Source organism: Cervus elaphus, chromosome X (genome assembly GCF_910594005.1).
Source record: "Cervus elaphus chromosome X, mCerEla1.1, whole genome shotgun sequence".
Taxonomy (NCBI): Eukaryota; Metazoa; Chordata; class Mammalia; order Artiodactyla; family Cervidae; genus Cervus; species Cervus elaphus.
Genome location: NC_057848.1, coordinates 157,930,052 through 157,945,832, shown reverse-complemented (window position 1 = coordinate 157,945,832; position 15,781 = coordinate 157,930,052). Strand labels below are relative to the sequence as shown.

General features: G+C 41.7%; 1 long non-coding RNA gene across 1 annotated transcript; it reads right to left on the bottom strand.

The window, feature by feature from the left end:
* Positions 1-12,871: 12,871 nt before the first annotated feature.
* On the bottom strand, positions 12,872-14,486 carry LOC122690812. The gene is made up of 3 exons (XR_006340112.1): positions 14,421-14,486; positions 13,607-13,674; positions 12,872-13,007 (listed from the first exon to the last, which is right to left on the bottom strand). It is a non-coding gene; the product is annotated as an uncharacterized LOC122690812 (long non-coding RNA).
* Positions 14,487-15,781: the final 1,295 nt, after the last annotated feature.

The window sequence follows — 15,781 nt, the reverse complement described above, 5'->3', positions numbered from 1 at the left end:
CAGTCAAGTTACACAGTTCTGAGAAAGCTAAAGAGTACAAGTTTGAAAAATGAGAGGTATATTGAATGTATGCCTAGAACAACGGTTATTAGACTTCTTGCTAACATACCCTAAAGAATTTTGAGAAGCTGTACACTCTTTTCCACATTTAAAAAACTAAAGTTTAAGCAAAAACCACTACAATAGTGTAAAGTAATTAGCCTCCAACTAATAAAAATAAATGAAAAAAAAAAGAAATATAAAATACACAGATCTTAAGGGTTGCTCTCCTATGAGCTATAGACATCTGAGTATCCACCACTGAAAATAACTGTAGAAAATTTCTATCTCCCCCCAATTGCCCTTGATGCCCCTTTCCAGATAATCTTCCATTTCCTGACTCTCACCCTAGATTAACTTTCTTTTGGCACATCTTTAATTTGATAGCTGAAATTTTAAATACACATAATTACTCACAAGGAAAAAAAATGATTAGCTAAAGCTTTCCATAGTTCCTTGGTGAGGAAGGATCAAAAGTGAATACAGAACTACTATTTATAACCTGCTATATACAGACTTTGTCTTAAAGGTGTCTAGTTGGCACAGTTTGGACCTAGGCATTTTCTCAGTCTTTTATGGGTGCTCTTTATCTATTATGTCCTGAATAAAATAACATATCAGGATTGATAAGAACACTTGCAAGAGCAAGTTTAGGGCTTAGAGTGAACCGATCAGTTCAATGGTACCCTTGCTAGAATGCTGCCTTCCTTAACAAGAGTTACGGAGGGAGGTTGGAGAAGTGTGCTCCCTGGTATTTGTCATAGCCTGTCTTGAACCACTGGATAACTGTTTGTGGATGGAACATTTTATTCCCCAGCTAGACTGAGACATAATGACAAGGGAACAGAAATTGGAACCAGAAGACCTGGGTAGAAGATTCAATTTTGCTATTATCCATGTGATCACAGATTCCTCAGACTCTATGAGTCTTTGTAGATTCTGTTAAATGGAACTAAAACTTATCTCATCAGGAAAAATCTAGGTAAGGAGAGTAAAAGTGCTTTGTAAAATGTCACGTTCTCATCACTGGGACTTTCTTGCTATTCTTTTAATCAGGAGTTCATTCTTATGCTTCTTTTAACCCTCATTGAGCATTTCATGTAGGAGGTCTTAACAAATACGTGTTAACTGAGTGATATATCTGCTTAATATACATATAAGGTATAAGAAACAAGCCATAGTCATTTTACAAAAGAATGATCTGCAAGTTTCCTTCCTCAATTATTTTGAAGATCTATTTGTAAAACTACCATTACTACTTCTTCTTCCACCAGGAAAGCTAAGTAATGCCACATAGTATAACCTCTCTTTGGAGCATCTACATGCCATTCTTAATCACATCTGCAATTCTCCTGAGAACCATTGCAAACATTTTCACACTTATGTAAACTGTAACTGAGAGCAAGAAATACTCTTCTGGGGACTTACCTGGTGGTCCAGTGGCTCAGGCTCTGCACTCCCAATGCAGGGGTCCCAGGTTCAATCCCTGGTCAAGGAACTAGATCCCACAAGCTGCAACTAAGACTTTGCATGTCACAACTAAGACCCACTTCAGCCAATAGAAATAAATTTTTTTTTAAAAAAACATTGTTCTGGTAAGGGCACACCATGGTTGATTTTATGAATCAGAATAATTTAAAAGTCTACCTAGCAAACCATTGTTAAGGTCTCAACTATAAGCCAGGTATTCAAACAGGAATCTTGATATAAAAATAAGATGATGGAAGAGGTGCTGGCCAAGATGGATGAGCCCTCTACATCCTATCTGCCCTACTGATTACAACTGAAAGCTCTAGACAGGAGACAAAAATAACTACTACCACAGTTCACTGAGGAATTGGAAATAAAATAATAGCAGGCAGATTGGAGAGAGGGTTGGTTAACTTCATGTTATTCTATGAGTCTGTTTGCTCAGGAGAGAAGCCTTGGCCACAGATGTAGATTTGGGAGTCATGAGCATATGGGTAGTTGTACATGACAAACAAACAAGGACACCAAAAAGTTCACAGTTGTTTCTGCAACTTCAAGCATAGCTGGATCCAGAGGTTTAAATGATAGTATTGGATTTCTGTCTATTTCTTCTCTCTCTTGGACTCTCTTGGGTTTGATGGCCCTTGGCAATCCCAAAGTCTCCAATTCACATCTAATCATTCAACAATTCAGCAGAAGTTTGCTTTTGTTTTTGTTTGGTTTGGTTTTTCTGATAGTTTCAGTGGAAAAGTCTCAGTGAAGACTATGATTGGTACATTGAGGGTTACATGTCTATTTTTGAGCCATGGCCTGTAACCCAGAGTATGACACTTCGAGGTTGAATAGAAAAAGATGACCCTGAAAAAGAGATGGAGAAGGAGTAGCCAGAGTGGTAAGAGAAGATCCTGAAGCCAGTGATGTCCCAGAAACCAACTCAGTGAGTTTCAAAAAGGACTGAGTCAACATTTATAGAGGAGGCAGTGAAAACCAGGACAAGAGGAGATTTGACCCAGTACCCTGACCATAAAAGGACATCAGGTAAAAAGCTAGGCAGTGGCCTTTGGAGGATGGAAGGTAGTATTAAGGAGAAACTGGTAGAAAGTACACCAGATGTCTAAGAGGAGGAGGGTCTGGGGAATTAACTAAATCAAAAGACCCTCAATGTCTCAGCTTCTTGAACTAAAAGGCATATCCAGAGGATCAGGAAAGCCATGGGCTGAACATGAAGCATCTCTCCTGATTCTGAATTCTGCTATATTATGGTACAGGATGCAATTATCTGTGGGGATTTTAAGTGAGAACGTTAAACTTGAAAGAGATTTGTAGTGGCAAGGGGACTCTTTCAGCTTATACTCTCAGAGTTCCTGGCAGTAAGCATTCCTTCTCCTTTGGCTGGGGGTATGTGGGTGAAAAGAACGGGAGGCATGGCTGTTAGTTGTCTGAGCACTTGCCTGCTATTCTGTGGGTAAAGAGACCACAGTTTGAGGATATTTTAGGACAGATCCAAGTATGAATAATGATAATGATGCCTATCATTTGTGAAGCACTTATGTAACAAGTGCTGTCCTAACAGCTTGACCTTGGTTATGGCTCACAATAACCCCATGGGATGGAGCACTGTTATAATCAGTCCTGTTTTAAAGATGAGGAAGCTGATGCACATAGAGGTTAAAACAACTCACTCAAAGTCACACAGTTCTGGATTTAAACCTGGGTAGTCTAGCTTTTGAGCCATTGCATTTGCCAGACTAACTTCTGATACATTCAGAAAAGAAGGTCATTCTTCATATAAGGGCCTGTGAATTTCTAGAAAAAGCAGGGTTGAGGAAGCACCATCTGGCAGCTGTGTCTCACCTCTGCCCTAGCCAGCCCATCAACTGGTGATTCAATAGCCATGCCACAGAGGCCTGGAAGCCCTACTCCCCTGGCAGCTTTGCCCTGTAACCTTGGAACCATGGGAATTTGTGGGTCCAATGGGTGATGTTTATCTGAACCCTACAATTACCTTTTTGTTTGGACTTGCACTTTCAATTTTTATTGGTTTTAATGCATTTCCCAAATGAAAAAATAATTTTGGAGGTGCTTTATACAATAGCTGGTTTCATTAAAACATTTCAATTTTAGCTTTTGTAACCTAAGGATGAAGAGAAAAACAAATCTGCAATTTCATAGAATTAATCTGTTTTCTTTGAATTCATATAAATTACTTTTTACTTTATTTCTGAATGCAGACAATGGTAGCTCAAGCAGCATATGGACCCCCACAGCCCTGTCAAACAGCAATAAATATTTACCCATGGCCAGTCTTGCCCCTTTCCTGCCCTCTCCCTATATCATCTTGAAGTAAAAACCAAACACCCTATCATTTCACCCACAGAAATTTTTGGACACGTCTCTAGAAGATGAGTATTTTTTAAAAAACACAGCCACAATGCCATGATCATAATTCCTTAACACCAGCAAATAGCCAGTCCATGTTCATATTTCCACAAATTATTCTCACAATTCTGCTTATTCTACAGTTCTACACTCCTCCATTCTTATTAATTTGACTGCTTTTGTTATTATTGATACATATTTAACATTTTTTCATTATGAAAAACTCAAATCCACAAATGTAGAGAGAATAGCATGATGAAAGCCCTGCACCCATCATTCAGCTTCAACAATTGTCTACATTTGGCCAATGTTGCTTCATCTAGTTTCCTGTTTCCATCTTTCCCTTTCATTGGCTGTTTATAAGACAGTTCTCAGACAACATTTCCTGTCATTGGGCATGCATTCTTAGCTTGGCCAGCACCAAGAAAATGCAGAGGTGTTTTCTGGTAGGCATTTATATATTTATTTCACGTTTAAATCCCTAGAAAAGGATTAGATAAAATGTAACATTTTTAGCGGATCAGACAAACTGACACTTGGAATTTGCTGTCTCTTTTTTTTCCCTGAGCAGTGTTTAAAATAAAACCAAATTCTAAACAAATGGTGCTAATAGTCTATGACACAAATACCTAAAAGAATATTTGTGTCACACATGCTTTGTCAGCTGTGTTCAGATCTTTAAAGGTACACATTTTCCCCAAGACTAATTGAATAGAAGCTGAAATGCAAAAATTTAAGCCTAACTATTATTTCTGGGGGAAAAAAACAGAAAAATGTAGAGACACCATCAGCTGGTTTAGATTCCAAATAGGGCCTAAATGATGACACTCCACTGGCAAAGCCCCTGGGTTCCTCTCATACTCCTTCTGGGTTTTAAGATCCACTGTTTTCCAAACAGCTCTTGGGGGACCTTTGAGAATTGTGTATCTCCTTGCTGGGGAGACATAAGAAATAGTTCAGGCTTTGGGTTCTCATAAGGTAACTCCACAAGTCATGAATAGTTGAAATTTACTGAGATGACCTTGTTTTGTCTTGTGGAGAGTTACCATGAAATCCACAGTAACACTCATGATAACTGTGAAATCATCGTGTGTCACCATATTGCTCATTCTGCTGTTGCCACCACAAGCAAATGACAAATGACAGCCATATTGGCTAGTACACCATTAAGAGCGCAGGTGAGTAATGAAAACTTGTCATGGGTTAGGTCAAGCAACTAGCAAGAAAAGTGCTGTTGAGCACTTTCAGTGCCAAAAGCAGAAAATCTGGGCAAACAAAAAGTAATTAGTCAGGATTATAAATTGGTCCAATACTTGCGCAAAAGATTTGGCAGTACCTATTAAAGCTCAATGTGCATATACCCTATGGTCCAAGCAATTCCACTTTATGGCACTAGAGGTCAGAACAGTGCTCACCCTGGGGCACTGGCTGAGCGGGGCAAGAGTGAGCTTTCTGGGGTTCTAGAAATGTTCTGTATCTTGAGCTGATGGAGGTCACACAGGTATAGACATAGATAAACATTCACTGAATTGTGTGCTGTCCTGTAAAGTGAAAGTGAAAGTTGCTCAGTCGTGTCCGACTCATTGCGACCCCATGGACTATACAGTCCATGGAATTCTCCAGGCCAGAATACTGGAATGGGTAGCCTTTCCCTTCTCCAGGGGATCTTCCCAACCCAGGAATTGAACCCAGGTATCCCACATTGTAGACAGATTCTTTACCAGCTGAGCCACAAAGGAAGCCCTATTCTCCTGTAAGCAGACCTCAAAAAAGAAGTTATTTATAAAAATTCAGAATAAAGAGGTTTTGCCAGTCCAGGTTCGATGCATGAGACAGGGTGCTCAGGGCTGGTGCACTGGGATGACCCAGAGGGATGGGATAGGGAGGGAGGTGGGAGGGGGGTTCAGGATGGGGAACACATGTATACCCATGGCTGATTCATGTCAATGTATGGCAAAAACCACTACAATATTGTAAAGTAATTAGCCTCCAATTAAAATAAATACATTTAACAAAAAAGAGTTTTTGCAAAGTTCTGGCAATTTAAGAGGGCCTGGATTAAGATGAAATGCTGTGTTCACAAGGAACTCATAGCTTTCCAGGTAGAAAAGCTCCAGTCAAAAGGTTGAGCTTTAGGTGAAATTTCTACTTTCTTCTAATACAGTTGATCCCTTTCCCCCAAGAACTTAGGTCCTTCTGAGATAAAGACCCATCTTTCCTAAAAGGGCATAGCTATATTTTCAGGCACTGGTAAACATCTTATGCCTGGCACGGTCTGACTGTTCAAATGGCCTTTCTTTTATGAATTGACCCCAATGATTGATGGTCAGGTGGCTTCTGAATTGTCCTTTCTTGGCAAAGCCAAAATTGTCATATCATTTCCCAAATCACTTTTTAAAAATAAGTTACATGGCAGGCTCTGTTGATATTGCTTACTATTTGTTTATATTTATATTGTAGCCTCTGCCATTTAACACTACATTTGAATATCCTTTAATTATTCATTTTGTGTTTAGTAATTCAAGTGCACCCATTTAGTGGTAGGTCACTGAAAAACCACCACAACTAAGTTTCTATGTTGATATGCCACTGGCAGGGCAGTCAGTGTAACTCTCCCAGTGCTTACACCTGGTAAGTTCACTGTGCCCAGTTCCTCTCCATTCTCAGCTGTCAGAGACATTTTGTTTTGTAAAGGGAAGAAGACCTATACCTTAAGTCCTCAACCTGAGAAACAAATGGACGCCTGGTGAGCCCAGCATTGAGACAGTTCCTCTCAAATTGCCAACCCCTGGCAAAGGAGGCAGACCTGATGGAAAAGCATCATGCTATCAGTGGATGGATGTGGTTTCCAGTTTATGATGAGAAAATGGGAGAGACAAAAATAAAACTCCAAAGTCTGAAGAGCACAGAGAAGCTTGGAGTCAAAATATGAATAAATCCAAGTACATTTTCTAGGTTAAAGTGGTTTTATGTTTGTTTATATGTAGGCTTAGGAAATGTGATAGTATTAATGCATGTATATGGCTATGATTTAGAAGGCATTGATGCTAAATTGAGAAACAAAGTGATGTTACATGTACCAAAACTGAACACTATTTTATTATTTATGACTTGGTATCACAACCTTATGGCATCTTTTAAATATGAAAAAAACAAAACAAAACAAAACCTGTGAGGATATAATGAATTAAAGCTGTGGAGGTTTTCTACAGACAAAAAATGCTCTATATTTCGAGGCATTACATCCCCTGGATATTTTTATTTGATTTTAATTCAAGGGTCAAATTTTTATGGCTGTGTAAACAGTTGAGAAAGATTCCATCAGCTGCTTTTGAATTATTATAATAGCGGGAAACACAGTATACCTTTGCTATTTAAGAGTTTTTTAAAAGATCAGAACATGTGTTCCACTTCATGGTATCAAACACAGCAAAATGGCTCTAATTGGGAACATACTTGGGCAAAGGACTAGATTAAAATGACTGAGAGTTATAAACGTCTGAAATGTCTATTTCAGGCACAAGTAGGGGAAATGACACTAATTTCCAGAGTGCGCACATCATGATTAAATTAGCCTAGAGAGATGAAGAGTATATCAGCATGTACCCTGGAGAAGAAACGCCATATGAATCAGGAATGAGCCAATCAGCTCTTTTCTGGGTGGCGTCACCAAGAGAAAGGCAGCCGGTTGCTGCTGTCCCTCCAATCACGTGATCACCCACCTAGCTCATTTCTCCAGAATCCCTTTACTCTCCTCTGTTGTATTCACTGAACTAAATAAAATACTATCTGCAACTCTGTCCCTTAGCCAATTGCTCTTTTTGGTCCTTTTAGATCCTTTTAAGTAAGCCCCAATAGATGGCCCAGGCTTATACTGGTATAGTAGAAAATGCCAACTAACCTCTGACTTTGGACTTAACCTCTGACCCAGTGGACACCAACATTGCTCAGGGCCCAGCAAACAAGATCAGGGCACCCCTACCTCCCTTGTTTCAACCATCTGGATGTGTGTGTGGTTTGAGAATATTCTAAGATGAGAGGAAATGGTCTGCATGGCGGCACTCTTAGGGTATAGATGCTGAATAAAGGGACGGTCGCTGTTGGTGGGGACCCTGACCACACCCCTGTACACTGACCTCTCCAGTATATTCTGACAGAGTCCTACTTCAAGCAGTGGCTGCGACTCTCTGCCTGAGGTTTTCTCTTGGCCTGAGAATGGAGGGACCTGGAGGGACCATGGAGTATCAGCACCTCACGAGAGAAGTCCTTGCTCACACTGGATGGATGAGAGGTAAACACACCAGCTTCCTTGCCCCTTGGTTGGCTAAAGCTCCCTGAGTGCCCCGGTGGGCAGCGAGCCCCAGTTGCCCATGGAGGCAACATGCTCACATGCTCCATAATATACTCTTTCCTGCCATGCTTCCCTGCTCCCTACCGGAGCTTCAGATAAGTATTTACTTCAGATTTACTTCCCAAATAAGCTTCCTGCCCTTAAATCCTTGTTTGGGGATCTGTGTCTCTGTTACCTAACTTAGGCCAGATGGGTTTGGACTCAGGAATCATGACAATCAGAATTCAAAGACATCAAGTTGAGCCTTGTCTTTGCCATTTGCTCAGTGTGACCATAGGTGAGTTACTTTGTCTGAGCCTCAGTTTCTTCATCTGTAAAATAGGGATAATAGTACACCTTTGCTGTCTAACAGTGTTATTGGGAGGTGTGAATGAGAAAACATCTGTGAATGTTAAAAACTGTAAAGAGCCACACAAATATTCATTGTAGTTCATGAGAACTGTTCCCTCTTTACCCCCACCCAGGCAAGACTTCTTTTAACCATTTTATTTGAAATAATTATAGACTCAAGGGAAATTGCAACAATAGTACATGGAGCCCTATATCCCCTTCACCCAGCTTTCTCCCATGGTGACATCTAATATGATGCTGCTGCTGCTGCTAAGTCGCTTCAGTCGTGTCTGACTCTGTGCGACTCCATAGACGGCAGCCCACCAGGCTCCCCCGTCCCTGGGATTCTCCAGGCGAGAACACTGGAGTGGGTTGCCATTTCCTTCCCCAATGCATGAAAGTGAAAAGTGAAAGTGAAGTTGCTCAGTCGTGCCCACCTCTTAGCGACCCCAGTGACTGCAGCGTACCAGGCTCCTGGGTCCACGGGATCCTCCAGGCAAGAGTACTGGAGTGGGTTGCCATTGCCTTCTCCGAATATGATGCTAGTAGGAAATTAAAACCAGGAAATGAATGTTGTTAGAGTGCTGTTAACTAGACTACTGACTTTATTCAGTTTTATGCTTTTAAAGTACTTACCAACCTGCCATTCTATTTCTTCTCAGTCCTCTGGCCTCTACTCTCCCCATCTCTAGAGATTTTTGAGGAGTCTAAACTAGCCACTTGCATCACTAAGTCTTAGTGTCCACCCCATTAGAGCAGGTACTGACTGAGCACCTGCAGCTTGTCCTAACTACACTTCAAAACTGTGGGGCAAAATTCCATTCCTTTTCATCTAAATCCTTTGTCACTGCCTCTTGACCAATAACAGGTAGTCTTTGCACATGAAATCCCAAGATCCTGGATCCTGCTAAGCAACTTCCTAAAGTGAGAATGCAGCAGTTACCAAAAGAGTTGTTTCTAATGATGAATTGGATAACAATATTTTCATTAGGAGGTTAATGCAACATTTTCTTTAGTTGCTTTAGAAGCCTTGGATAAATGCCTCCTTGTTTAGATGATTCATATCCTGCTTAATTTTTCAAGTTGCTATGTCACTCCTTCTTTAGTACTCCTGGGACTTCACCTTTAGTGCCCAGAGAAAAAGTGGGGGGAACCTTTTCTCCATCAATCCTCTTGTGAAGCGTAGGGTCGCGGGGTCGTTCGCAGTAGTGCTTCAGTAATCTCCTATTCTCTCTTTGAATGCAACCATTATTCCTCCTTGAACAGATAATTTATCTCCTCCCTGGCTGCCTTCTTGGTTAAAGGTTAACAAAAATGACATCCCCTTCAAGTTCAAACCCTGGGAATGCACAGACCCCTGCTGCCAACAAAGTCTCTCAAAGCAGGAAAACAGAAAATGTACTAGAGCTCTCTCTGCAACTGTTGCCATTTCTCTTTCTTCTTGATGCCTATGAGTCTTGCTGACCATCCTGATCTGAAAACACTTTAGAACATACATTTGCAAGGATCCAAGTTTGTCCCTCTTATAGTAATACAGGATCCATTTTCCAAGTGCCTCTCAAAGCCTTCCAGCACTCCACTCTTTTCTCATAAGTTCCCTCTTGGGGAAGCTATCCTCTTTCCTGGTTTTAAGACATTAGCTCTACAGATATCATTCTAAAACTATATCTCATTCTCAACCTCTCTCAAGGAATCTGGTCCCACATTCCACTTGCCTATAAGTTCCAAGTCCATGGGTCGGACCACCATTCTCACAGTTTCCTCGACTTGAACTCTCAGGCTTCTTTCTCTCCTTATTAAGAAGCTCCTGGAACTGCCTGGTCCCATTCTGTCATTCTCACCCCACACAACCACCACCACCAAAGCACTGCAAGATCTCATGTGTGTGTGTGTTCTCAGTCTGCAGTCATGGCTCTTTGTGACTCCCCAGGGACTCACCAGGCTCCTCTGTCCATGGGATTCTTCAGGCAAGAATACTGGAGTGGGTTGCCATTCCCTTCTCCAGGGGATCTTCCCAAACCAGGGATCGAACCTGTGTCTCTGGCATCTCCTTCATTGGCAGGCAGATTCTTTATCACTGAGCCACCTGGGAAGCACATCTAAGAAATGTGTCTTCAGTTCAGTTCAGTTCAGTCACTCAGTCGTGTCCAACTCTTTGAGACCCCATGGACTGCAACATGCCAGGCCTCCCTGTCCATCACCAACTCCCAGAGTTTACTCAAACTCATGTCCATTGCATTGGTGATGCCATCCAACCATCTCATCCTCTGTCATGCCCTTCTCCTCCCGACTTCAATCTTTCCCAGCATCAGGGTCTTTTCCAATGAGTTGGCTCTTCACATCAGGTGGCCAAAGTATTGCAATTTCAGCTTCAGCATCAGTCCTTCCAATAAATATTCAGGACTGATTTCCTTTAGGATGGACTGATTGGATCTTCTTGCAGTCCAAGGGACTCTCAAGAGTCTCCTCCAACACCACAGTTCAAAAGCATCAATTCTTTGGCACTCAGCTTTCTTTATAGTCCAACTCTCACATCCATGCATGACTGCTGGAAAAACCATAGCTTTGACTAGAGGGACCTTTGTTGGTAAAGTAATGTCTGTCTTAGTGACATTCTAATGTGGCCAAACCCGACAATGCTTTAGAAAAACATCAGAAGCCAAGGAAAAGGACAACAGCCTGGCTCTGCTATTCCCAACCTACAAATTAAACACTCAGAGACTCCAGGCCCATTCCCAGACCACTGTTTCTTGCTCCAGTTACTCTTCTTGACCAAAACTGCCCTCCTGACTCTTTTCCACCTGTGAAATTCCACCTAGGCTTAAAGGATCTGGATACTTGTAACCTGGTTTGTACCATTTGTTGGCACTAATGCTATACCACCTGGTATTGTTTGCTAATTTTCTATAGTTCTTATCTTCCTCAACTACACTGCAAGTTCCTAGCGAGCAGAGATAATGTCTTCTACATTTCTGCCACATCCATAGCACCTAGGCATCTTCCTCATTCAGAAGTGGCACCATATATTTCTCATGATGGGTTGATAGCCATATGTCCCAACAAAACTAAAGGAAAAGCAATGAAACCAATTCTTACTGAGCAGCTATAGATGAACCACAGCTCTCTCTAACTCCCTAAACTAATATAAGTGTCCTACTCCCTGGACTGTCATATTACCCAGTTTGGTTGTCTTCCTAGCACTTATTGCTATGGGAAATGATCGTGTCCAGTTACTAATTTATGTAATGAATGCTGTTTGTGCCCTCTGGCTTATCCTTTCTGGACTAGTTCTCATTCCTCTAAGGGTGCAGGGTGATGGCTCCCGAGCGTTCTCAGCTGAGTGCCCCTCCAAGAATTGTCCCTGGAAGGGACCGCTTGGCCTTTGATCCTACCTTGTCCCTGAAGCAGCCTGATCACAGTGCGGGTATAAATGCTGACATACTTGCCTTGCCTCAGGGCGACTCTGAAAGGCTACTCCTGTTTCAGAGTTTCTGTGCTGGCTGAAGCCACTGCTATATCTGCATCAGAGTTCAATGTCTCCCTGCCAGTTTCCACTGTCTCTCTTCCTTCCCTCCCCTTCCAGTGTTGTTCCTAAGAGCATCCACAAGAAATTTCCTGCATGCAGATCTCCATTGCAGCCTGTTTCCAGGGAACCTGACTTAAGAAGGGGCTTCTTCAGTGGCTCAGCAGTAACAAATCCATTTACTGCAATGCAGGAGCTGCGGGTTCGATCCCTAGGTCAGGAAGATAGCCTGGAGGTTGGACACAACTGAAGCGACTGAGCACGAACACATGCACTTGTTCACTGTCACGTCTCATCACTAGGATATTCCATGACAGCCTGTCCTATTTACTGCTGGGCCTAGAATAGTGCCTGGCGCGTGTATAACAGGTGCTCAAGAAATATTTGCAGACTGCAAATGAATGGCTTTTATTCATCTAAGTCTTGCAACTCTACTTCATTTTCCGCATGGGAAAATGAGCACAGGGAGGTCAATTAAATATCCCAAGGATGCACAGCCTTCGGCTGTAGAACCAGGACCACGCTTGTATGAATCCAGTATCTACATGCTTTTCAAAACTAAGTACGACCTCCTGATATCTTCGTCATTGTGGGTAGTACTGCCTGGTTGGCTGGGGGCCACGTGTCTTTGGCTTTTGTGGTCTGGCTGACTTCTTGGCACACTTGGCAAAGAAACCTCAGTTTAGCCTTTAACTCCTCTCTCTCTCTCTGTTCTTGAACTCACCCACACCACTGGCATCTTCCATGCTTCTTTGTACAACTCTGCTCCAAAATGCCTTTTCTCCTCTGATTTCACTGACAAGGTGCTGGCCCAGGGCCTGATTATGCCCCAGTTCAAGCCGCACAGTCCTCGTTTCACTCTCACCTCCTTCAGTTGACCCTCCATGCCACTCTCAACATTCTCTTCTTCACCAGCTTCTCCACCACAGGCAGTGACCAAACAGGATGTATTAATAGAATTTACACCAGATTTTTTAAATTAAGAAAACTCAGTTGAAGGAACACCACCCTGAGGCAGGGGCAGGGTGAGGGGAACAAAGTGGGATGGCAAAGCACTCTGGAACCAGCTAGAGTGGGAAGCTGTTGCCACCACAAGGGCTGAAGGGAGGAGGGAAGGAAATAGTGTTACTTAAGTCTGATGGGAGGTGGACTCAAAAAGGAGGGGCCTCTCACTGGGAGATGTAATTCTGAGGGTTGCATATATTATCAGAGACAGGATGCCAAAGCAGCAAAAGAACTTCCCTGGCCTCTCTCTCCCACCACTCAGCTCTCCTGCCAGGGTCTCCCACTGGCCAACCCCAGTTGTATGCCAGTTGTATGTATGCAAAGGAAACTGAGTGATGCAGTGATTCTGAGGCTCAGAACAGGGCATAGAGGGGCAGAAAATGGATCTGGGACTTGGTAGGGGCAAAAGGGGAACCAACACACCTCAATTCTCCAAGAGAACAGCTAATTTTCAGGTCCCACCAACACCATCCCACAACATGGTTCCATTTGTAGATTACAGTACTTACTATGAAGCCCTTTGAAACACACACATCCTTTGATCTTCACAACGTCCTCATGAGGTAAGTGCTATGACCTACCCCATTTTAGAGATGAAGAAACAAACTTAGAGAATTTGTGACTCACTCAAGATCATCACACAGCTAAGAAATGGCACAGGTAAAAAAATGGGCCCAGATTTGTGAGTTCAAACTTTTTAACCAAAATCCAGGGCTCAACTTGCACACAGGGTATATATTCTCTGGAACACTTCTCCATTCTTACCCTCTCCCTTTTCTACACACACACACACACACACACACACACACACATCATGCTATGTTAATACTTCTAGCTAACATCTTTTGAGTTGATCTCTTCTTCAACAGTTTGGCTAATGACAACTTCATCTCTCATCATCACTCCTCCTTCCAGTTAACATAGGCCTATCAACTCCCTCTTCAGCCCCTCATCTCCTCACCAGCTGCCTTTTGCCTCAAATATTGAAATGTGGTCATGCACAGTGCTGCACTATCCAATATGGCAGCCACAAACCACTTGAAATATGGGTAGTGTGACTGAAGAACTAATTTTCTATTTCATCTTAATAAATTTAAGTTTAAAATGGATACATGGAGCTTTATTCCTGCCCCTCCCTACACATCCTTAAGCACATACTGTGCTTGGTGACCTCCAAGGAACAGTGTATAGAAAGGAAGAGAAAATGGAACTTAGAGTGCAGAAACCTGGCAAACACTACCTTAGTCAAGTGATCAAGAACAACATCACCAATAATAAGTCAGATCCATAGCATGATATGATGGGATGAGAAAGGCACTTCACCTCTGTGGTCTTCCTCTCCAAATTCCATTGGAAAATACCAGCCAAACCTCAACTGAGGGAAATTCTTCAAAATCCTTGAGCAGTAATTCTCCAAACTGTCAAAGTCACAAGAAACAAGCAAAATCTAAGAGGCTATCACAGACCAGAAGAGACTAAGGATACAGGATAAAATGCAATGTTGTGTCCTAGATTGGACTCTGGAACAGAATCAGTATTGTGTTTTGGGTTGTGACAAATGGCCATAGTAATACAAGATATTAACAATAAAGAGGGACTTCTCTGGTGGTCCAGTGGTTAAGAATCTGCCTTTCAATGCAGGGGACATGGGTTCAATCCCTGGTTGGGGAACTAAGATTCCATATGTGGAGCAACTAAGCCCTCACATCATGATGAAAGATCCTGCATGACACAACGAAGATCCCACAGGCCACCATTAAGACTGAATACAGCCAAATCAATCAATCAATCACACAAAATCACAATAGTGAAACATGTGAGTTCTATATACAAAACTTGCACCATCTTTGCAACTTCTCTGTAAATGTAAAATCATTCTAAAATAAAAAGCTTACTAAAATAAAAATAAATAATAAAACTGTTACTCAATTCAGTTACTAGAAAACTTTTAAGTGTGTTTGGAACGAATTGAGTATGTAAACTTACTTTTCCAACTGTAAATTTTATGAAATCTAAATACAGATTAAGTATTTCCAATGAAAATTTAGTACCCAAAATGAGATGCATTATAAGTATAAAATTTGGGGCTTCGCTGGTGGCTCAGATGGTAAAAAGCCTGCCCACAATGCAGGAGACCCAGGTTTGATCCCTGGGTCAGGAAGATACCCTGCAGAAAGGGAATGGCTACCCACTGGAAAATTCCACAGAGAAGTATAAAGTACATACCAGATTTTGAAGACTTCATACAAAACAAGAAAGCTAAATATTTTAATAATTTCTAAAACATTGATTACATGTTAAGATGATATTTTGGATATATGGGGTTCAATAAAATATATTACTAAAATTAATTTCACTTATTTCACTTCATGTTTTTTAATATGGCTCATAGAAATTTTATTTTTATTTATTTATTTGGTTACACCAGGTTTTAGCTGCAGCATGCAGAATCTTTTATCTTAGTTGCAGCATGTGGGATCTAGTTCCAAGACCAGGGATCGAACCCAGGCCCTCTGCATTGGAAGTGCAGAGCCTTAGCTACTGGACCACCAGGGAAGTCCCTGGATCGTAGAAATTTTAACTTACATATGTGACTTGCATTATATTTCTATTGGGAGTTAAGAATATAGACCCTTGAGCCAAACAGCCTGGGTTGAAATCCCAGCTCTGACCCAAGAAACTGA